Raw genomic sequence first — 24,995 nt, 5'->3', positions numbered from 1 at the left:
TTCTGCTGGACCTGGGTCTCCATGGCAACCGCCATCCTCCCCATGGAGACTTTGATGCTTTCACATGACAGAACCATGCCATCAGAGAGCGCACAAACAGACTCCTCCACCTCTCGTGCCACTCTGTTGAGGGCCTCTGACACCCTTGACTGATGTTCCTGCGCTTCTCTTTGTATCTCCAGCATTTTCTCAATGGCTCGTTATTGGACTCTGACTTAGCAGGGGCCTGGCATCTAGCAGTCCTCTGAGTGTCAGAGACTTTGGCTGTCCCTGCCCCCGCCTGCTGTGGACACGCGTCTGTGAAGTGGCCACCAGAGTGTGAGACCGAGACTCCACCAGATTTACGACCCACCGAGGTGTGTGTCTCTGGGCTGCTGGACGGTGCAGGTGAATGCTGTTACAGCTCTACAGGTTAGAACTCTTCTTCCTCCGAGGAGTCCTGGGAGCTGGAAATTTTTCCAATGGAGGAAACTGCCCCCCCCCCCCCCGCCCCTGCTTGCTGGTACCTGGAATGGAGAACAGAGAGAATGAGTGACAGTCTGGGTTGGTTTGAACATTGCACGCTTCAATCATCTTGAATTTCCAAAGGACTAAGAATAATGCACACTCGCTCACAGGATTCTTGGGGGAGGCCGATCTCGCCATCAGCACAAACATGGTCTCTAGCTTCATCTGCCGGCCCGGCAGCCTGCTGCTCGAATGCAGTGAGAGGTCGCAGCTCTGGCATCCCACCTCCCAGCTTCACTCTCTCCCTCCTCTTGTGGACGGTCTTCTCCTGCATATAGACAGATGGAAACATAGAAAAGTAGGAGCAGGAGTAAGTCATACAGCCCTTCGAGCCTGCTCCGCCATTCAGTATGATCATGGCTGATCCTGTCTCTCAGCGCCATATTCCCGCTCTCTCCCCATACACCTTGATGCTGGATGGATGGATTGTAAGTAAGTCTGATGGAAGAGCAGGTCAGTTGGTTGCTAATTCTGTGGCTACTCCTGCAGTTGCCTCCATAACAGCACATGGGCTGCAGTGGTTTGTGAAGGCAGTACCCCATCGCCTTCTCAAGGCATTTTGGGATGGCAACAAAAATGTTGGCCTAGACAGTGACGCCCATGTCCCATGACAGAATCACAGACTGAGCGGTGATGAGAGTTTGGAGTGAGTGGAAGGTTCTCTTACCCTAACGGGGTAGATTAGATCCTTGGCCCGTTTCCTGCGCTGCAGGATGGTCCTCCTCTGGACCCCACGGGAACTGACCACCTTGGTGATCTCCTCCCAGGCCGGTGTGGTCAGTCAGGAGGGCCTCCTCCTGCAGCCATCCCTTGGAAAGAGGGCACCCGGCCTTTCCTTGACGGCCTGGAGGAGAGTCTCCGGGGAGGCGTCGATGAATCTTGGAGCTGGAGGTTGCTGTTGTCCTGCCGCACACCTTCCTGCAAGGATCCTGGTGCAGTGATCGAACGGCTGTCTGAGTGCCTCTTAAGTATGGTGCCCAGACATAACGGTGGGGCGGCCGATTTCCTGCCCACCCAGCCACGGGACTTAGGGCAGGATTTTCCACTCCAGAAATTGAGTGCAGGGGACGGGTGGGAAAGTTGGTGTGGCTCCCACTGGGTTGCTGTGCCAGATCATCTGCTTCTCACCTCATTATGTATGCATAACTGAGCAGCATGCCACATCTGGTGACGGGGCGGGGCTGGGGCTTGTCCGTCTCACCGTTCCCTCATCGGTCAATGTTCCAGGCACCACATTTAAACAGCGCCCGCATACGCATTCAATCTCTGCAGCCCAAGACCTCTTGTGGCAAGGGATGCCAACCCCCGAAGAGAGAAACACCGAGTCCTAAAGTTCAGTGACAAATGTTTGGCGACACTCCTCTGGGCAGCCAAGGACAGGTGGGGGGTCTTATACCCCAGTGATGGGAGCTGGAGGTCCACCAGCCTCACCACCCAGACCTCAGAAGAGAACCGGGGGTCTGCAGTGAAGGAAGAGGATGAATGGTCTCATCCGCTCCGCCAGGGTAAGTCAACCTTCTCCTCACTCTCAACTCACACTCCCACAAGCCCATCAGGCATTTGTAGGGTTACAGTCCACAGGAATCTCACACACTACCAGCACACGGGACACCACTACTGATTCTCTCACCCACACTTTTACATCCTCGTCTCTTGTCACATCCTGAACAAGTTGCATCTTCAACCCTTACATAGGTGCTACGACCCCAGCTAATGTTAATACTGGACAAGTCAGATCCCAGAGTGAAACCTGGCTTGATAGAATCTTACATTTTACTTAGAAACCGTGGAGGAAAGTTGCTGAACAAATCCACAGGAGTCTGCTGATGAACTTTTAATACAAAGAATAAAACATTTATTAAACAAGAAAAGTAAACGATATTGCACCAGACAAAAGGTTGGCAAGATCTCAATACAAACACAAGAAGATGATTCAAATTCCTACTATTGCTAAATCCAGTTATATCTGTACAGACACATAAACCAGTGAAGGGTAACCACTAGCTTGGCACAAAGGCTTCTCACTTGGGACTGGCACAGTTGCAAATGGTTTTCTTCCAGTGAATTCCTGAGCATTCACGCGACACTCCTCACCCAACTTGTATCTCTCCCTGAGACACTCCAAAAACCACACTCTAAACTCACTGTTCCTTCAACTGTAGAGCAAACAAATTAGTTCCTTAAACTCAGTCTTCCAGTAGCATCTCTGCTAAACTAATTGCTTTACTGAGTCCCATAACTGATTATCCAGTTAACCACTGTCCCATTAGCCTTGCAGGTTTCCTTCTCAAAGAGCTTACAAAATCCCTGTCTTCTCTCTCCACTGAACACATCCTCTCTACTCCGGGTTTTACTGTGGCTGTGTCACTGTTGTTTGGCTACAGTAAAGCTTTTCTCTTTTCCCCCTTTTTTAACTGAACTTTCAACTCCTTTTAACCCATCTCTTTAACTTCAGGGGTTGTAAAACCTCATTAAAAATGTATATATACAAACAAACCCAAAACACCTTACCTTTAGTGAGGATTCTATGCAGACTTGCAGGCACCAAGACTCAGAAACAACCTAAATGAACTGAAACCATTTTACCTTTCTTAACACACAAATATATAAATATATATTCAACTTCAATATTATGAGTTAATGAACCTTCTTCAAAGAAAAAAAATGAAACGGCACCTTTAAGAGATGGTTTCATTTTCTATTAAACAATCCCCCCTTATCACTATCTCTAGCTTATACAGTCCTTACTCCAGCAGTAACTATCTATTTAAATCAAATATACAAGGATTCTTGACTTTGCAATAAAAATTATATTTCACACAAATCCATTCTGATTACGACACCAATGTTCCTCCATATTTAAACTCTTGATAAAGCATCTGCTACGCTATTGTCTCTTCCCGCTACAGGACTAATTTTCAAATTATACAGTTGTGGCATTAACCTCCAATGAAATAGGCTCAGATTCTTGGTATGAAACTTTGCTAAAAAGGTTAAAGGATTATGGTCCGTACACACAATAGTCTCTGCAGAGTTGTTAGAGATGCAGATTTCAAAATGTGTAGAGCCAACACCAAACTCAAAGCCTCTTTTTCCCACAATTGAATAATTTTGTTGGCAAGAATTCAACTTCTGAGAAAAGTAGCTAACTGGCTGTTCGGTCCCCATCTTGTCCTCCTGTAATAAAACTGCACCAACGCTTACATCATTGGCATCGTCTGCTTAAATGGTTTAGCATAACCTGGTGCTGCTAAAACTGCTGCAGTAGTCAATACACTCTCAAGCTGTCAAAGGTACTCTGACATTTTCCTATCCATTCAAATTTCTTGCTTTTTGTAACAAGTTTGTCAGGGAGCCACTACAGTCAGCTGAAATTCTGAACAAACTTCTGATAGAATCCCCTCATGCCTAGGTACCGCAAAATCTCTCGTTTTTGTCTTAGGCACTGGAAAATTCAAGATAGCCTTTAGCTTTGTTTCTCTGGATGCTACTTGGCATTGTCCCACAGTGTTGCCCGAATAAGTTGCTTTCACTGTCAGAAATTCACTTTTTGCCAAGTTTATGATCAAATTAGCCTTTTGTAACCGATCAAATAATTCGTTCAAGAGTTGTAAATGTTCTTCCCAGGTTTGGCTGAACACAACCAAATCATCAGTAGAAACCACAGTTGCAAAATCTTTCAATGACCTTGTTGGTTAATCTTTGTAAAGTTGCTGGTGCATTCTTTATTCCAAAAGGCATGACCCAATAGTGATAAAGCCCATCCGGGGTTATGAAGCTGATAGTTCTTTGGCTGTGTCAGTCAATGGAACTTGCCAATATCCTTTCAATAAATCAATTTTTGTAATAAACATTGCCTGTCCAATCTTCCCAAAACAGTCTTCTGATTGTGGAATTGGTATGATTCCACCTTTGTTGCTGCATTAACTTTGCGATTATACATAATCACTGCAACCCATCTGGTCGGCACCATTATAATAGGTGAGCTCCAGCTACAGAGATTTGGTTCAATAATGTCATTATCCATCATGAACTTGATCTCTTGCTTCACTTGGGCTAACTTCTCAGGACTGAGTCTGTAAGGCTGTTGCTTTATGGGTGACACATCCCCTACATTAACATCATGTATGGACAAAGGTGTTTCCCTGTCCTATTCATACAAATCAATTCATGAGTTTGTAATAGCTTTCATAAGTCACGTTGACAGTTCCTGGAAGAGAGCTTAATATTACTTTTAAGTTTTTAAGCACCTCCGTATTATCCAATCTGATTGCCAGAGGGCCAACTTTAGAATTTTTGACTTCTGATTCATTCTCAGAGTGTTCTGATATTTTTTATTTCACTCCCTGCTTCTTTTACCACTGTAAATACACTCCTGTACTGACTATAATATTGCTTTAACGTAATAATGGAACACACTCGCTGACTCTTCCTCCTATCTGGAGTATTCACTATATAAGTTACATCAATGATTTTTGATTTGATAAGGTCCAGTGAACCTCGCTTTTAACGAATCACCAGAGACAGGTAACAACACTAACACCGTGTCCCCAGCGACAAAATTTCGAGCTTTGGCATTTTTATCTGCTCTAACTTTCATTTTCGAATGCTTGCTGGCCAACTCACATGCTTTGGTTAATCTCTCCTGAAAATTTGACACCTAAGTCAGAAGCATAGTCTCAGAACTTTGGTTTATAAATTTTTCCTTAATTAATTTGAGTGGTCCTCTCACCTCATGCCAATACATCAGTTCAAAAGGACTAAATCCTGTTGATTCATTAAGGGCATCCCATATGGCAAACAGTAAAAATGGATTTCTTTATCCCAATCATTAGGACATTCCTGACAATAAGCTTTAATCATGGGCATTAAAGTTTGATGCCATTTTTCTGATACTCCTTATGACTGCAGATGATAAGATGAATGTTTAAATTGTTTTATTCCCAAGCTATTCGTTATTTCTTTGAATATTTGCAACATAAAATTTGAACCTTAACCTGATAGTATTTCCTTAGGTAATCCATACCTTGTAAAAAATTGAACTAACCTTTCCATTCTCACTTTTGCCGTAATTTTCCTCAAAGGCACTGCCTCAGAAAATCTTGTTGAAACATCCATAATTGTTAAAAGATATTGATTCCCGCTTCTGGTTTTAGGTAGGGGTCCTACACCATCTATTAAGACCCTGCTAAATGGTTCTTCAAACACTGGTATCAGATTTAAGGGTGTAGATTTAATTGATGATTAGGATTTCCCCACTGTTTGACATGTATGGCATCCCCACTGTTTGACATGTATGACATCCCCACTGTTTGACATGTATGACACCCCACTGTTTGACATTTATGACATGTCTGGCAGAATTTAATCATATCTTTATGCAATCCTAGCCAATAGAAATGTTTCAGTTTTTTAGCCTGAGTTTTCCTAACCCCAAAATGACCGGCCATTGAAATTTTGTGAGCCGCACGTAAAATTTTGTTACAATACTCAGAAGAAACTCCCACTTGATGAACTACTGCCCATTCCTCATTGGCTGGTATTTGAGGTGGTCTCCATTTCCTCATTAGCACGTTGTCTTTTAAATAATAACACTCAGGTATTGGTTCTGATTCAGGTTCTGAGTAGGCTGTACAGCTCTCTCAACTCAGGGTCAGCCTGTTACATTTCTACTAAAGAAGATGGGCTAACATGTCAGCCTCATTTCTTTTCCTTCCTCCTTTTTGCTCACGTTTTCGAAAATAGTGTCAGATAACTGAATTTATACGTCATCTCCCCTTTTTCATAGATTCTTCCTCTTCCTGTATAATTTTATGGGCCTGAGATCTAGTCACGACACAGTCAGGAAACAATCCAAAATGCCCCCCCCCCCCATAGCATTTCAGTCTCATTCACTTCCACCGGTTGTTCCAAAACCCTCGGTGAAGATAATATTTTTGAGCCAGCCAAATCATTCCCCAAGATAAAAGCAATTTCTGCTACAGGCATTTTTTGCAGTACTCCAACTGGAACCTCTCCATTTACCAAATCGGTCTTTAATCAAACTCTATATAATGGAACCGGTTTATAGCATCCGTGGATACCTCCAATTAATATTTTTTCCTTCATTAACCTCAGTGAAAGACAAATTGCATCATCAGACAGCATCAGTGACTTACTCGCGCCAGCGTACTCAATATCTTCACTGGTTTACCTCCTTGATTCGAAGAATAAGGGGATATCTCTCCTCTATAAACAAAATCTTTAAAACCTTACATAATTTGTTTTTCCAAATTTACTTGACTAGTCTGAGGAATTATCTCTACCTCTCTACTCCTGTTTTTTCTGTGTCTGTGTCACTGGGTCACTATCACTAGACAACAGTAAAGCTTTTCCATTTCCCCCTTATTTTTTTACTGAACTTTCAAGCCTTTTTAACCCATCTCTTTAACCTCAGGGGTTGTAAAACCTCATTATGAAATGTGTATATACCAACAAAGGCAAAAGACCTGACCTTTAGTCAGGTGTATAGGTGTACAGGCACTAAGACTCATAAACAACCTACTGAAACTGAAACCATTTTACCTTTCTTAACACACAAATATATAAATATTCAACTTAAAAATTATAAATTGTTCATAACAAGGTCCACTCAGCACACACAGCAGGTAGGCAGGCTTATCATCTGTGTTGGCATCCATCCTGTGCAGTCTGTCCTTCTGTCTTTATGCAGGACAAGATCACCCACAACAACAGGAAGAGATCCCAGACTGGGTGAAAGATGCCGGAGCTCAGGCCACTCACCCCCTTTGAAGAGCAGGTGGCAGAGCTGGCCGGCGAGGACAGAGACTGTTCCTGCACCGAAGGCGAGATCGATTTCTCCCAACAAGCCAGTGATGGTCCATCCAGTAGTCTTCGCCCACCCTCCAAAACTGTGAGTGCTCTTTACTGTAGGTGAATCTCCAGCCAATCACCAATTATATTCTCTCCATTGCGGCCACCAGCCAGAAAAGAGGGACACACACCGTCAGCCAACCCATCAGCCTCTAACCGCACATCACCTCGGATGAGGATCCTGAGAACCCAATAGATGTCAAGCCTTCACTGCGTTCACCTGCACCCTCAACCAGCGCAGAGGTGCACACCTCAGTGGGACCTAGGGCAGAATTTTGCAGCTCTGCCCACCGCCAGGATCATCCAGTCCCGCCAAAAGTCAAAAGATTTTTGGCTGGGCCGCCGAACCTCCCATGGCGTATCCCGTCATAATAGGGCCAGAAAATAGAGCAGGCTCGGTGTCACCATCTGGTGAGCACAGCACAGATTCGGGCCCACGGCAGGTGGACGCAGCGACATCCAAGCTCACTGACACTCGGAGGACTGCTGGGGCTCAGGCTCCTGCTGAGTCCAGCCTCTGGAATCAGCCCTTAGAGAAATGTTGGATCTCCAAAGGCAGGCAGGACTGTCAGACACCGTCAACAGCTTAGAACGGAAAATGGAGAAGTCTGTCCACATCCTGTCTGATGTAGTAGCGCCGAAATGCGAGCACATCAAGGTTACCATTGGAAATGTGGCATCCACCATGGAGGCCCTGGTCCAGCAGTTTATACTGGATATGTGTTCCGACCTGTACACCATTGTTATAGCCATGAGTGGGATCCATCAGTGCCAATGTGAGAGGGGGACGGGCCACCGCGATCTCCCTCTAGGAGCCCCTTCTACTCAAGGAATCAGGGAGAGGCCTCGAGCACCCATAGGAAGGAGGACCATCAGCCGGACACCTCAGGGCAATTCACCCAGAACTCAAAGAGTCATAGAGTTCTACAGCACAGAAAAAGGCCCTTCGGCCCATCAAGTCTGCACTAGTCAAACAAGTGCCTAACTATTCTAATCCCATTTTCCAGCACTAGGCCCATAGCCTTGTATGCCATGGTATTGCAAGTGCACATCCAAATACTTCTTAAATGTTATGAGGGTTTCTGCCTCTACCACCCTTTCAGGCAGTGAGTTCCAGATTCCCACCACCCTCTGGATGAAAAAATTCTTCCTCTCATCCCCTCTAAACCTCCTGCCCCTTCCGTAAATCTATGCCCTCTGGTTATTGATCCCTCCACCAAGGGGAAAAGTTCCTTCCTCTCTACCCTATCTATGCCCCTCGTAATTTTATTCACCTCAATCATGTCCCCCCTCAATCTCCTCTGCTCCAAGGAAAATGACCCCAGTCTATCCAATCTCTCTTCATAATTAAAACTCTCCAGCCCAGGCAACATCCTGGTAAATCTCTTCTGCACTCTCTCTGGTGCAATCACATCCTTCCTATAATGCAGATTCCAGAACTGCATACAATACTGTAGCTGTGGCCTAACCAGCCTTTTATACAGTTCAAGCATAACCTCCCTGCTCTTATATTCTATGCCTCTGCTAACAAAGGCAAGTATCCCATATGCCTTTTTAACTACCTTATCTACCTGTCCCGCTCCCTTAAGGGACCAGTGGACATGCACGCCAATGTCCTTCTGGTCCTCGGAACTTCCCAGGGTCCTACCATTCATCATGTATTCCCATGCCTTGTTTGTCTGCCCAAATGCATCACCTCACATTTATCCAAATTAAATTCCATTTGCCACTGATCAGCCCATCTGACTTGCCCTTCTGTATCTTCCTGTAATCTAAGGCTATCCACCTCACTATTTACCACCCCACCGATTTCCATGTCATCCACGAACTTACAGATCAACCCTCCTAAATTCAAGTCTAAATCATTGATACAAACAGCACCGATCCCTGTGGAACCACTGGACACAGCCATCCAGTCACAAAAACACCCCTCGACCATCATTCTCTGCTTCCTGCCACTCAGCCAATTCTGGATCCAATTTGCCAAATTGCCTTGGATCCCATGGGCTTTTACCTTCGTTATCAGTCTCCCATGTGGGACTTTATCAAAAGCCTTGCTGAAGTCCAAGTAGACTATGTCAAATGCATTGCCCTCATCTAAACACCTGGACACCTCTTCGAAAAATTTAATCAAATTGGTCAGACATGACCTCTTCTTAACAAAACCATGCTGACTGTCCTTGATGAATCCCTGCCTCTCCAAGTGTAGATTAATTCTGTCCTTCAGAATTGCTTCCAATAGTTTCCCCACCATTGAGCTTAGACTGACTGGCCTGTAGTTCCTTGGTTTATCCCTTCCTCCCTTCTTGAGTAATGGTACCACATTGGCTGTCCTCCAGTCCTCTGGCACCTCTCCTGTGGCCAGAGAGGTATTGAAAATTATTGCCAGCGCCCCTGCTATCTCCTCCTTCACCTCACTCAACAGCCTGGGATACATTTCATTCAGGCCTGGAGATTTATCTACTTTTAAGCCTGCCAGACCACTTAGAACCTCTTCCCTTTATATGCCAATTTCTCTAATTATATCACAGTCCTTCTGCCTGATTTCCATACCCATGTTGTTCCTCTCACGTGTGAACACTGACACAAAGTATTCATTTAGAACCCTGCCTACGTCTTCTGGCTCCACACACAAATTGCCACTATGGTCCTTAATGGGCCCTACTCTTTCCCTAGTTATCCTCTTACTCTCAATGTACTTGTAAAATAACTTTGGATTTTCCTTTATTTTACCTGCCAATGTTTTTCCATGCCCCCTTTTATCTCTCCTAATTTCCTTTTTAAGTTCCCCCCTACGCATTCTATACTCCTCTAGGGCTTCTGCTGTTTTGAGCCCTCTGTATCTGCCATAAGCCTCCCTTTTTCTCTTTATTCAATCCTGTATCTCCCTCAACATCCAGGGTTCCCTGGATTTGTTAGTCCCACCCTTTGTCTTTACTGGGACATGTTGGCCCTCCCTATTTCTTTCTTGAATGAGTCCCACTGCTCTGATGCAGATTTACCTAAAAGTAGCTGCTCACAGTCCACTCTGGCCAAATCATATCTGACCTTATTAAAATCGGCCTTCCCCCGATTTAGAACTCTGATTTCTGGCCCATCCTTGTCCTTTTCCATAACAACCTTGAATCTAACAGCGTTACGATCACGACCTGCAAAATGCTCCCCGACTGATACCTCTACCACTTGCACGGTTTCATTCCCTAAAATTAAGTCCAGGCCCTACTCTTGTAGGACCTTCTACTCCTGGATGCTTTTTAAGAATTCCGCTCCCTCTAAACCTATCACATTATGACTAACCCAGTTAATGTTGGGGAAGTTGAAATCCCCAACTATTACTACCCTATTATTTTTATACTTCTCTGAAATTTGCCTACAAATCTTCTATTTCTCTCTGACTGTTTGGGGGCCTATAGTACACTCCCAGCAATGTGATTGCTCCCTTTTTGTTTTTAAGTTCTACCCATATGGCTTCATTTGAGGACCCTTCTAAGATGTCATCCCTCCTTACTGCTGTAATTAATTCCTTGAGCAATATTGCGTTACCCCCTCCTCTTTTACCTCCTGTCTCGCCTGAAGACCCTAAATCCCGGAATATTGAGCTGCCGATCCTGCCCCCTCTCAACCATGTCTCTGTGACAGCAATGACATCGTATTTCCATCTGTTAATTTGTGCCCTCAATTCATTTGCCTTATTCATCAGACTCTTTGCATTAAAATAAATACTATCCAACCTTGCCAAGCTCCCTTGTGCCTATAATTTCTATAACTCTCCAGGGCTTTTCAGCCACTGCAAATCACTTTGTTTATGAGGGGTTTTACGCTCTCACTCTGTGGGGGATTTTCGCCCTCGGTCTCTCTCTCTATCTCTCTCTCCCTCTCCGTGAGGGATTTCCTCTCTTCCTCCATTTAAGGAGTGTAGTGGCATCACTATGCTCTCTATATGAAACACAAATGAAATACTTGGATTCTGTTTGCTTGAGGATCTGTGTTGGGGTTTATTTACAGATAATTCAATACAAGCAGTGGAGCAATCTCTAGACACATCCTGTTGTCTAGAGTACTACACTGCAGAGAGAGACATGATGACATCCACGTACCTGGCTCATCTGCATGTTGAGCTTCTTAAAAGGACATCAATCTTAAAGCGATATTACAACATCCCTTTTTTTCCCAAAGATAAATCTCGGATGTTACAAGTGAAATGGTTAGACACTGAGTAACAGGCAAACTTAGTTATACAGAGATAGGGATTGTAAGTTTGATGAGGACAGAAATAATTGACTGTAAAATTTAAGAGTTTCAGAGTCTAGGAATCCATATATCATTTCAGTGGTTTGTCCATTCTGCCAGACCTTGTTACAATGAAACCTTCTGGAGATGTGGATTTCGCCCTTGGCTGTTCTGGGTTCACAGACGTGTTGTCAGTGTGTTGGTTGCTGTCATGGTGTTCCACACCATTGTCATCATCTGGGTCTGTTCCTTCGTGTTGGCTGCATACAATTGGTGTGCTGTACATTTCTCCTAGCTTGCTTCAGTTCCTCCTTAATGTTGCTCCATTCGATGTTGTGACTTCATAAGATCTGGGTTCACTGTACACTTTGGATACCTCTGCGAATAACCATGTTCCTGTTGTGGGCTGTGAGACCCTGACCTTTTGCCCTTCGTATAGCTGAGGTGATTCTGCATTTGCATGCCAGCCATGCATCATCTTCATCCTCACTCGTTTTTTGAGAAGTTTGTCCTGCATCTTGGAGAATTTGGATAGGTGATGGCTTGGCAAGATCATTCTCACTTGCCTTCCTCACATGATCTCTGATGGCCATGGTAAACTCATATCCAGAGGTGTAGGTCGGAGGTGTAACATGGCAACATGAAAATCCTACACTTTAGGATATGTGATTTGATGATGTGGACCATCCACTGGGTGAGACTATTAGATCAATGTAGTGTAGTGAGGATGTGATATGGTTCACAGCCTATTTGGCACACAAGTCCCTAAAATATCTGTACGTATACTGTGGCCCATTATCTAAAATGGTTTCATTAGGCACACCGAATTGACTGAATATTGCATCCAACATGTCTGCCAGAGATGCACTTGACATGTCCCTTGGCTGCCTGACAGTTGCAGGTTTGGATAAGTAATCGGTGACTAAGATAAGCTCATCATTATTTATGGTAAATAGATCGGTGGCCATTTTGGATCAGGGACATGCTGGAACCTTGTGAAGGTGTCCAGGTTCTTTATGTTGCTGCGGTTGGTGTCTCCAGCACACCTTGCACATCCTCACTAACCTCTCGATGCCAACATTAATCCCTGGCCAATAAACCATATCGCATGCCAGTCGTCTGAGCCACTCTATGTCCTTGGTGTAGTTGTGACAATGTGTCCTGTGGGAGGGTTTCAGGCACAAGTACTTGTTTCCCTTTGGAAAGTTTGCCTCTCAAGATGCTGAGTTCATCCCTGTATAGCCAGAAACGTCTGAGCTTGGCTAGCACCTCTTTTAGCATGTCAGGCCATCCTTCCACGATAACTTTCCATAGTGCCTTCAGTTGTGGGTCATTGGCTGTTTCTGACTGAAGTTGGTCGCACTTGTGCTGACCAAAATGCAGTAGATCAATTTTGAGCACATCTACCACCTCAATATCCATGCTGTCCACCTCAATATCCATGCTGTCCAGCTCAATATCCATGCTGTCCACCTCGGTGTTCATGCTGTCCAGCTCAATATCCATGCTGTCCACCTCGGTGTTCATGCTGTCCACCTCAGTGTTCATGCTGTCCACCTCGGTGTTCATGCTGTCTACTTGTAGATCCAGCGGAATTTTTTTAATCTATTCTTTCATGGGATGTGGGCGTCCCTGGCAAGGCCAGCGTTTGTTGCCCATCCCTAATTGCCCTTGAACTGAGTGGCTTGCCTGGCCATTTCAGAGGGCAGTGAAGTGTCAACCACATTGCTGTGGGTCTGGAATGGCTGATTTCCTTCCCTAAAGGGCATTAGTGAACCAGATGGGTTTTAACGACAACCAATGATAGTTTTATGGTCACCATTACTGAGACTAACTTTCTATTCCAGATTGAGTAATTGAATTTAAGTTCAACCAGCTGCCCTGGTGGGTTTTGAACCCTTGTCACCAAAGCATTAGGTTGGGGGCCTCTGGATTACTAGTCTGATGTCATTACCAGCACAACTGCCACTACATTCCTCATCTGCATTCTTGTTCAGATTCGGCAATCTGCTCAGCGTGTCCGAGGTGACCATTTAGGTACCAGGTTTGTAGCAGCTGTTGAAGCCATATACTGACTTTTATGTAAAGCCGTTATAGTCAAGGTGGTGCACTTGTCAGTGGTTTGCACCAGATTGGTTTCTACAGTGAATATGCATACAAAACAAGTAAGTGTGGGATCTTGTGATCCCAAATACCAGAGCAAGTGTCTCACATTCCATGTTGGATTGTGCTCGAGATAGACTTTTGGATCTGAATGCAATCGGTTTGCCATCTTGTGGGATGCATGTTCCTAGTCCTATCTGCAAGGCGTCAACTTCCAGGATTGTCTTCTTCCTTGGGTCATACCACTGTAGGGTGCAGGGATCTGCTAACAACGATTGCTCGAGAGACTCGATGGTCCTCCTGCCACATGTATGGTATGTTATTCTTCAGCAGCTCTCTCAATGACAATGTTTTGTCGGAAAAGTTCAGAATATATGATGCCAAGAAGTTGAAAAATCCAGGACATCTCTGTGGGTCTCCTTTGTCCTGTCAGATAGGCATATGTCTGGCATCTTCAACTTTGGCTTAGACTGGGACAGATTCCACAACCTGAATAGTTTGTGACAAAGAAATTGATGTGACTCAAGTTCGCTTGGCACTTCCTGCTGTTGAAGACGAGCCCCTCACGGTGAGCTACTGCCATCAGTCAGTGAAGATTTTGATCATGCTCTTCTTTGGTTTTGCCCATCACCATGATGTCATTGGCAATGCCTAGGCATCCAGGCACACTTCTGTGATTCTGTCCGTATGCTGCTGGAACAGATCTTGACTGACAGATATGCCAAAAGGTAGTCTCTAGAAGCAATATCTTCCAAATGGTGTTCTGAAGGTGGGACTCCCTGAGACTCCTTAGCTCACTGGACCCGTGTTTGGCATCCAGCCTGGAGAAGAACTTAACTCCTGTGAACCTGGGATTCAGTTCCTGCGGTGTGGGAATTTTGTGTGGGCCTCTCTTTAGGGAGACGTTTAGGTGTCTCGGGCCTAGACACCCCTTGATTGTGCCGTCCTCTTTTAGAACGCACAGAATTGAACTGCACCAGTCTGTGTGGCAATGAACACGATGGATGATGCCATCGCATACCATATCATCCAGCTCACCCTTAAGTTTTTCTTGTATGTGAACACTGCACTTTCTGGGAGGATCGATTGATGGAATTGCCTCTTCTCTAAGGTGTAGTACAGCATCACCTTTGAAATCTCCTATGGCATTAAACCTGTCTGGCTACAACTGTTGTAGCTCCTGGACCAACTCAAAGCGTGTGTTCCTGGTCTCTGAAAAGTCGCATTCGCTGCCTTTGGCATCTGTTGACTAGTTGGTCCATTGATTCCTGTGGCTGCTGCCTGTAGAACTTCAATTCTAGATGATGAACTCTAAAATTCACTCTTACCTGAAGCTGATCCTCTAGCACTTTCCATATCTTTGTGGGATCTTTCTGGTCCTCTTCAGATAAACCAGACTCTGTCACAGTATTGGCTCTGTGTAACCCCTTGTTACCAATTGCTATCAATATTTTCATGGTTTACTTATCCAGTTCTACAACTGCTTGGTCTGTGAGGCATGGCTGCATTCTTTGTTTAAAAAGTTTAAATTCGGATAGGACATCGATAGCCTTCTGGTTCATGCTGAGGGGTTTGGTATCCATCCTTCTGCTGTTCTTTTGCCTTTTTCAAACACTTTTGACATGCAGGAATGTTTTATGTGTCTCCAGCAGTGTTCCTGCAGTGCTCTCTGCTTTTTGCTTTATAATTTACTTTGTGCACTCCTTGTGTGCCTTCAGCGCTGTATTTGGTGCGTTTTTTCTATTTTTCTTGTATTTAACTCTGAACCCTCAGCTCTGTTCCAACTGCCCTTTAGTTTTAGCAGCATGATACTGAGGCAGTTGGCTGCATACCTGGATTTGCCCAGCCCAAAGGTACTCACAGTTTGTGAAGTAAGTGAGCCTTGTTTCTTCCATTTTCAGTACTTGTTTTTGTCTGTTTTCTGTACCATGGGAATTTCTGGAGTACATTCTAACTTTGCTGGCTATTTCAACACCTGGCCTTCAAGCTTGTATCCTTTGTTCCGCCTTTTCACTTCAAAGAGAATAATCACCGCTATAGACCATGTACTGATATCCTTGTGCTATGTATATGTAACACAATGAGGTACGTGGATTCTTTTTGCTTGAGGATCTCTGTTGGGGTTTATTTACAGCTAATTCAGTACAAGCATTAGAGCAATCTCCAGATATGTCCTATTGTCTAGGGTACTACAATTCAGGGGTAGAGTGACTGTGGCTCCTGATCACATGATGACATCCAGTTACCTGGCTCATCTGCATGTTGAGCTTATTAAAATAATATCACTCTTAAAACAATATTACAACAGGGAGGATTCATGCTTTCTCTCTGCCAAAGGGGGATTTACTCTTTCCCACTGAAGGGGTTTTATTCTCTCTCTCTTTGTGAAGGGGATTTACTATTTCTCTCTCTCTGAGGGGATTTTACTCTCTCTCTCTCTGTGATGGGGATTTAGTCTCTCTTTCTCTCTGGGTGGCATTTACTCCTTCTCACTCTCTGAGGGGGATTTATTCTCTCTCTCTCTTTGAGGAGGTTTACTCTCTCTTTCTCTCTCTCTCTCTCTCACTCTGTGAGGGGGATTAAATCTCTCACTCTCTGAAGGACATTTGGTCCTTCTCTGTCAGTGAGGGGGATTTACTCTCTCTCTCCTTCTCTGTGTGTGTGTGTGTGTGTGTGTGTGTGTGAGAGCAGGGATTTACTCTCTCCCTCTCTCTTTCTGTGAGGGGGATTTACTGTCTCTCTCTCGCTCTCTTTCTCTTTCTGATGGGCATTTACTGTCTGAGGGGGATTTACTCTATCTCTATGAGAGGACTTGGCTCTCTCTCTCTCTCTGTCTCTCTGTGATGAGGATTTATTATCTCTCTTGTATAGAGGTCTGGTACATGCAGGGTTAATATGGAACTGAATACAGTACCGCCCACATAGTGATGTAAGAAGGCACATGAGCCACACCCAGTGGTCAGTGTGGTGCTGAGCAGAGATTGGTAAATACCTAATCATGGAGAAAGCTCCTAGCCTATACCCTTCATTGTAGATATCTAAATAGTTTTACTTGTTAATAAGGACTTACAGTTAACCTACTGAAGACCATGAAGACTTCTTTAAGAGACATCATTCTGGAACTAACACCCCCCTCCCCCCTTCCACGCACCCCCCCCCCACCCACCACCCCACCCCCACATGGTGGCAGCAGGGATCAAAAACCCTCAACCTCACTAAAATGCTGAAACAAGCCAAGATGCTGGAAGACTAAGACAAAACTTCAGCAAAAATTCTGACTTGAGAGACGCTGCCAACAGAAGCTGAAGATGTAGAGAAACTTCACCAGAGAATGCTTCAGAGAAAATGCCTGGAAGCTGAAGGCAGAGATTTTAACTGCAGCAGAAGACTCCATTGAATCTCTCTCAGATGTCCAGCTCCAGAGTACTGAGTCCACAGAGCCTGCAAGGGTGGGCTAAATCTTTTAGAGTTCCAGGCTGCAGCCAGCCCTGAGAACTCTTTCCCTAATTTAGTGTCAGAGACAAGCCCATCATGAAAACTCGATTCCTCAGTCGGAGCCCCAACGTGTGGCCTCCAAACTCATAAGATCAGAAAAAGAATTAATTATTTAAACCTCTCGCAAAGGTCATGACTGCCCAGCTCAGAAAATGCCAAACATAGCTTTAAATTTGAAGGCCTCATAACTCGTTACAGCAAACCATGGAATGAGAATAATCAGCACAAAGCCGGTCCAGAGTCTTCTTCAAGAAGAACACCATTTTATGGAGCCCGCAAAAACAGGCAAGCGTGAGAAATCCCTTTGACTCAGAGTCAATGGCAACGCCCTCGTGAAAGACTGTCAACCCTAAAAGTTGCACGTACAGTTTTAATAATGTTAACATGGATCACCATTCAACGCTTCCAACTTAATTCGGAGTAACCCAAGGACCAAACCCAATGGAAAATGTGATGTTCTTGAGAAGCGATTTTTCACTTTACTGGAGTACAGCAGATCTCAGTAAAAAAATCAAGAGAAGCCCAGACTACTGCCTTTTTATAGTGGTTTGGCAATCTTGTAATCACATTATCCTAATGCTCGGCATCGATGAATCCTCAACCAGCCTCGAGGAATTATTAACAGACTTTGACGAATATTTTAATCTTCAAGTTGAGGAGAGTGCAGAGCTTAGAAAACCCCCAACAAAGCGATGACAGGGCTAAAGACTGTAACCAAACAAACCACATGAGGGGACCAGAGAGGCAAGGGACATTCCAGAAGTCACAAAGAAATACCTTTTTGAAGACTCCGACATATATCCAGACTGTACCAGCAGCTAGCAGTGAACAACAAGGAAACAGCCCTGTGACCGGCGGAGCAAGAAAAAGCAGTGTGAGGATTTTATGGCCCCTCCCACCCAGCGGGATATTACGGTCCCACAGAACTGAATGGAGATTTAAATAGCTCGCCACATCCGCTGCAGGGAGACATGCCGTGGCAGGGCAGTAAAATAATGGCCCAGAAGTAAAATCAGAAAATGTTCGTATCAAGATAAACTGGAAGATTCGAAGCACAAGATTCAAGTTGAGTATATAGCTCTGAAAACGCATGATAAACTAAAGCCTTCAATGATCCAAACTGTTCAAAATCTGAACAAACAAATTTCAGAGACATTACATAGGTACCGTGAGGAAATAACAAACTCAGTTCCACGTTTGGCAAATCAAAGTTGGATTTATGAACGTACAAACATATGAATTAGGAGCAGGAGTAGGCCACACAGCCCCTCGAGCCTGCTCCATCATTCAATAAGATCATGGCTGATCTGATTGTAACCTCAACTCCACATTCCCGCCTACTCTCGATAACCTTTCACCCCCTTGCTGAGCAGAAATCTTTCTACCTTTGCCTTTAAAATACTTAAAGACTCTTCTTCCACTGCCTTTTGAGAAAGAGAGTTCCAAAGACTCACAACCCTCTGAGAAAATAAAATTTTCCTCATCTCTGTATTAAGTGGGAAACCCCTTATTTTTAATCAGTGACCCCTAGTTCTAGATTCTCTCACAAGAGAAAACATCCTCTCTACATCCACCCTGTCAAGAACCCTCAGAATCTTATATGTTCCAATCAAGTCACCTCTTACTCTTCTAAACTCCAACAGATACAAATCTAACCTGTCCAGCCTTTCCTCATAAGACAACCCGCCCATTCCAGCTTTAGTCTAGTAAACCTTCTCAAAACTGCTTCCAACGCATTTACATCCTTCCTTAAATAAAGATTCCAATACTGTACGCAGTACTCCAGATATGGTTTCACCAATGCCCTGTAAAACTGAAGCATAACCTCCCTACTTTTGTATTCAGTTCCCCTTACAATAAACAATAATATTTTATTAGCTTTCCTAATTCCTTGTTGTACCTCCATACTAACCTTTTGCGATTCATGCACTAGGACACCCAGATCCCTCTGCATCTCAGAACTCTGCAATCCCTCACCATTTAGATAATATGCTTCCTTTTATTCTTTCTGCCAAAATGGACAATTTCACATTTTTCCACATTATACTCCATTTGCCAGATCTTTGCCCACTCACGACCATATCCCTTTGTAGCCTCCTAATGTCCTCTTCACAACCTACTTTTCTACCTATCTTTGTGTCATCAGAAAATTTAGCAATCATATCTTCAGTCCCCTCATCCAAGTCATTTATATAAATTGTAAAAAGCTGAGGCCCCAGCACTGATCCCTGTGGCACACCACTTGTCACATTCTGCCAACCAGAAAATGATCCATTTATGACTACTCTCTGCTTCCTGTTAGTTAGCTAATCTTCTATCCATGCCAACCTGTTATCCCCTATACCATGAGCTTTTGTTTTCTGCTATAACCTTTGATGTGGCACCTTATCAAATGCCTTCTGGAAACCTAAATACAATACATCCACTGGTTCCCCTTTATCCACAGCACATGTTACTTCTTCAAAGAACTCCAGTAATTTAGTAAGTATGATTTCCCTTTCACAAAACCATGTTGACTCTGCCTGATTACCTTGAATTTTTCTAAGTGCCCTGCTATAACATCTTTAATAATAGCTTCTAACATTTTCCCTATGACAGATGTTAAGCTAACTGGCCCATAGTTTCCTGCTTTCTGTCTCCTCCCTGTTTGAAGAAAGGAGTTACATTCACTATTTTCCAATCTAATGGAACCTTCCCCAAATCTAGGATTTTTTGGGAAATTAAAACCAACGCATCAACTATCTCACTAGCCACTTCTTTTAAGACTCCAGGACGAAGTCCGTCAGGACTCAGGGTCTTGTCAGCCCACAGCTCCCAACAATTTGCTCAGTGCTACTTCCTTGGTGATTGTAATTTTCTTAATTCCTCCCTCACTTCCATTTCCTGATCCCTGGAATGTTACTTGTATCCTTTACAATGAAAACTGATGCAAAATGTTCAATTCATCTGCCACCTCCTTATTTTCCATTCTTAATTCCTCAGACTCACTATCTATAGGACCAATGCTCACTTTGTTAACTCTTTTCATTTTTAAATAACTATAGAAACTCATACTTTCTGTCATTATATTTTTAACTAGCTTTCTCTTGTACTTTAATTTCCCCCCCTTATTACTCTTTTGGTCATTCTTTGCTGCTTTTTATGTTCTGTTCAAACTTCTGACCTGCCACCTATCTTTACAAATTATATGTTTTTTCTTTAAGTTTGATACTATCTTTAACTATTTTAGTTAACCACGGATGGTGGGTCCTGTCCTTGGAATGTTTCTTTCTCAATGGAATGTATCAATTCTGTGTATTCTGAAATATCCCCTTAAATATTTGCCTTTGCATCTCTGTTGACCTATCCCTTAACCTAATTTGCCAGTTCACTTTAGCTCACTCTTTTTCATGCCCTCATAATTGCCCTTATTTAAGTTTAAAATACTAGTCTTAGACCCACTCTTCTCTTTCTCAAACTAATGGTAAAGTTCAATCATATTACGATCGCTGCTACCTGGGAGCGCCTTCACTATAAGGTCATTAATTAATCTCATTCTCATTACACAGACCAGGTCTAGTATAGCCTTCTCTCTGATTGGCACCAGAACGTGCTGTTCTAAGAAACTATCCTGAAAACATTCTATGAATTCCTTATCTAGGCTACCATTGCCCATCTGGTTTTCCCAGTCTATATGCAGATTAAAATCCTTCATGATTATCGCCGTACCTTTCTGACAAGCTCCATTATTTCTTCCTTTATACCCTGTTGTACTGTATGGTTAAAGGGCCTGTACACCACTCTCACAAGTGACTTCTTGCCTTTAACATTCCTCAACTCAACCCAGATCACTTCTACATCCTGGTTTCCTGAACTTAGGTCATCCCTCTCTAATGTGCTAATACCATCATTCATTAACAGGATCAAATTTTGGAAAATGTGGTAAATCAAAGAGTAGAGACAAAGCAAGTGAGATAGGTATTAATATGGGGAATGATAAACAGACTGTGACAAGAAGGAACAGAGAATACAAATCTGGAAGTAAATCAGCAGAGAAGACTAGAGGTTACAAAAATAATAAAAGGGCAAAACTAAAGGCTTTGTATCTGAATGCATACAGCATTCAAAACAAAACAGATAAACTGATAGCACAAATAGAAATAAATTAGTACAATCTGATAGCCATTACAGAGATATGGCTGCAGGATGACAGATTGGGACCTGAATATTGAAGGATACACGACATTTAGGAAGGTCAGGAAGCTAGGAAAAGGTGGGTGGGGAGGGGGGTGGCGGTGGCTCTGTTAATGAATGATGGTATTAGCACATTAGAGAGGGATGACCTAAGTTCAGGAAACCAGGATGTAGATCTCGTCTTTGTGTCGCTTCTTTATTTCCTTCTTTCTATGTGTGGGCTGTCTCGATGCCCCCTGTCACTGAGGAAAGTGTTCCTGAGGTGAGAAGAAAGTTCCCCTCTGCTTTTGTTGTCGAGAGACTGCTACCAGGTTCCAGCATCCCTTGTGGTCGTGGTCTGCTGGCTGGAAGCTGCGGTGTGTGCGCAGCAGGTGTTGTGTTGACCAGCTGTACCATTGGCATAGTTGGAGTTAGAGGCTTCTGGGACTGCTCATCTGTCCCCTGTACCACTCCCACTAAGGGGGGGAGTGGCGTTGTGGTTATCTTCTGGACGGTGGGCTGGTCTGACCACTGGGCATTTTCTGGAACCTGCAATGAGATTGGACAAATCTGCTCCGCAAAGAGAGAGAGGAGTTCAGAGAAGACTCAGGAATGTTCATTATTCCAGGGGGAAGCTGAAAGGTGCAATAAAGAGACTGCTGCACTGAAGTAAACAATTGCACGTCTGGAAGGAACCTTGTAAAAAGGTTACATTTCCAAAGAGGTATAGAAAGAGATGAAAATCAAAAACACAGAACAGCAAGCAAAGTTAGAAGTTCTCACTAAAGAGTATGAGAAGCCCCAAAAATTCTTGGCAGAATTGGCAGAAGCGCAATTACAGAATGTGAACTTGGAGTACAGCGCAGGAGAATTATACTCTGCCAGGGGAAAACGGGCCAGTGTAGAGAATGAATTTCCACACACGAAAGATGAGTCTGTGAAGAAAAAACAACAAGTGCTGAGAACACTGGAGTGTTGCTCACAGGAAGTAGGACACTTGAAAGAGGACTTGAAATGCTCAGGAGATGGATCTGCAGAAACAAATTCAACGAAGATAGACCTTGAATTAAAAATCGATGGACTTCAAGCATCAGATGCCCCTCGTAAACATCATGAGAAATCCTTGGGACAGGAGATGGAAGAATCAAAACAATTGCTTGAATGCAGAATTAATAACCAGATCTGATTAAATAGTTGAACTCTGATCCAAACTGAACATGATAGACGGGATGTGGAGTCTGGAAGAGCAAATTCAGACTTTCAAAGCAAAGAAAGAGAATTCTCAGAAACACATTGAGGATCAAATGAGTGAACTGAAAGAGTCAGTGACCAGACAAGGAACATTCCAAACAGAACTGAATGTCCAGGTCAGGTTGTCAAACTTAGATAAGAATTCAGCAGATAACTCTGAAACAAAGGCAGCTCCACCTCCCAAAGTACTTGCCGAGCTGAACAAAAAGACTTGTAAACTCGATAAACAACTGAAAAAGAAGAAAATAATCAGAAATCTGGCTTTTAATTGTGAAATGGGTGTGAATGCAGGTTCCACTGTTGAAACATCAACGTTCATATACCTCGAGACAGCCCACACATAGAAAGAAGAAAATAAAGAAGCGACACAAAGACGAGCACAATGTTCGTCCACCCTGCAAGAAATGATTTACAGTAACAACAATCACCGACCATCGTAACCGCTGAACCAACCAAGTGCGATTCACCACGAAGGAATGGAAGAAAGGAATGAAAGCAAACCCAGATGCCAGTCCAACCTCCAGACTAACAGGAAGAACCAGAGATAACAGAGCTGACCACTCCTCCGACAGAACAGCAAATGGGATTTGGAAGGGGTTATAAGGCCTCCAGACCACCTGAACCTCTTAATTCAAGGACTTCAAGGGGGAGACGGGGTCGTGAGAATGTTGTAATAATGCTAATACAGTAATAGCAATAATGTAGCAATAGCAATATTGTAGTATTAGCAATAATGTGCTAACAACAATGTAAATGCATGAGGTTGATAACAACATAAGACAAGAAGTAAACTAATCCATCTGGATTGGATAAAGACTTGAGAGGAGGTGTAGTATAAGTGTCTGGCGAATACAGGGTCAATGTGGGACTGAATACAGTACCGCCCACATTGTGATGTAAGAAGGCACATGACCCAGACCCAGGGGTCAGTGTGGCATTGAGTAAGAGCATGGAGATAGCTCCTAACCTGTATCCTTTACTGTACATGTGTAAATAGTTCTGCTTGTTAATAGAGATTTATAGTTAACCTATTGAAGACTACGAAGATTTCTTTAAGAGACATTATTCTGTAACCAGCACCTCCCAACAAGTGTAAATCCCTGGGGTCACTGTGGTGTTGGTTTAACGTCAGTAGTAGGGACAATGTTAGAATCTATTATAAAGAATGTGATAACTGGACATTTAGAAAAGAATGGTAAAATTGAGCAGAGTCAACATGGATTTATGAAAGGGAAATCATGTTTGACAAACTTGTTGGAGTTTTTTGAGGATGTTGCTTATAACATTGATAAAGGAAAACCAGTAGTGGGCATAACATCACCATGTAGTCTATCGGTGCACATTGGTGAGGGCACTCCACACTCACTTGAGTTGCAGGTGGAGGCAGAGAGTGCCCAGGGCACCAGCAGTCAGAGGACTGCTGGGGACAAAGAAAATGCTCAGTCGGAGGCTGATGATGGGCCTCTAGAGTCATCCATGAGGCAGCAGATGCTGGAAGTCCAGCAGAGTGTGTGGGAGGACCTGGCGGAGGTACGTGAAGGAATGCATACCCTGGTGTCCATTGTGGAGGAGTCCATGCAGAGCATAAGCACTGCGTTAACCCTCAAGACCGAGCGCAATGCATCCTCCATGAAGAGAGTGGTGACCCTCATGGAGAGGCTCCTCCAGGGACTCAATTAGTGTTTCCTGGGGATGCGCTCGGACCTGCAAGCCCTCACATCAGCAATAACCTCAGCTGGCCAACATCCGTGTGGGAAATGGATTGGGCACCCAGTATCGTTGCTAGGTGCCCATCCATTAATGGTGAGCAAGGAGGTCCAACGCGACCTCACGTTGACGCACGAGCAGCCTGTCGTCTCTGTGGGTTCCTCTCAGGGCACTCCGGATGAGGGCAGCAGCTCCTCTGCCCCTCTGCCAGTGATTATGGCATCCGATAAGGCTGCAGCAACTAGAGAGATGCCAGCTGTGGCACTGGCCACTCCCTCCCAGGCATGGCCAGCACAGGTTTCATGAGCAGGAGGAAGGCTGCCAAGGTCATCAAGGCCAACAAGACAGCAGAGTGAGCAGGCTGTCTCCAACGCCAGTGCCAGCGAGTGGGGAGAACCTAGACGTAGCACCTGCAAACAAAAACTTAAAGCACGATAAGCACAGCACGGCCTTATCATGGGTGATAGTTTGTTTCCCCATTTTTCTTTACGTTTTTTAATGATGTGATTGAAAACACCAGTTAATGTTAATTTCAGCAACGTTTCACATTCACAAATAAATGAGATGTTATTTTGTGATATTGGCCTCTGTATGCTTCATTCCTTCTGTAGGTGCAGGGTAAGGTATGATGTTATGATGGACGTGTGTCTCCTGAAACTTTATTGCAAAGGCACAGT

Source organism: Carcharodon carcharias, chromosome 8, assembly GCF_017639515.1.
Source record: "Carcharodon carcharias isolate sCarCar2 chromosome 8, sCarCar2.pri, whole genome shotgun sequence".
Lineage (NCBI taxonomy): Eukaryota > Metazoa > Chordata > Chondrichthyes > Lamniformes > Lamnidae > Carcharodon > Carcharodon carcharias.
This window is presented reverse-complemented; position numbering follows the sequence as displayed.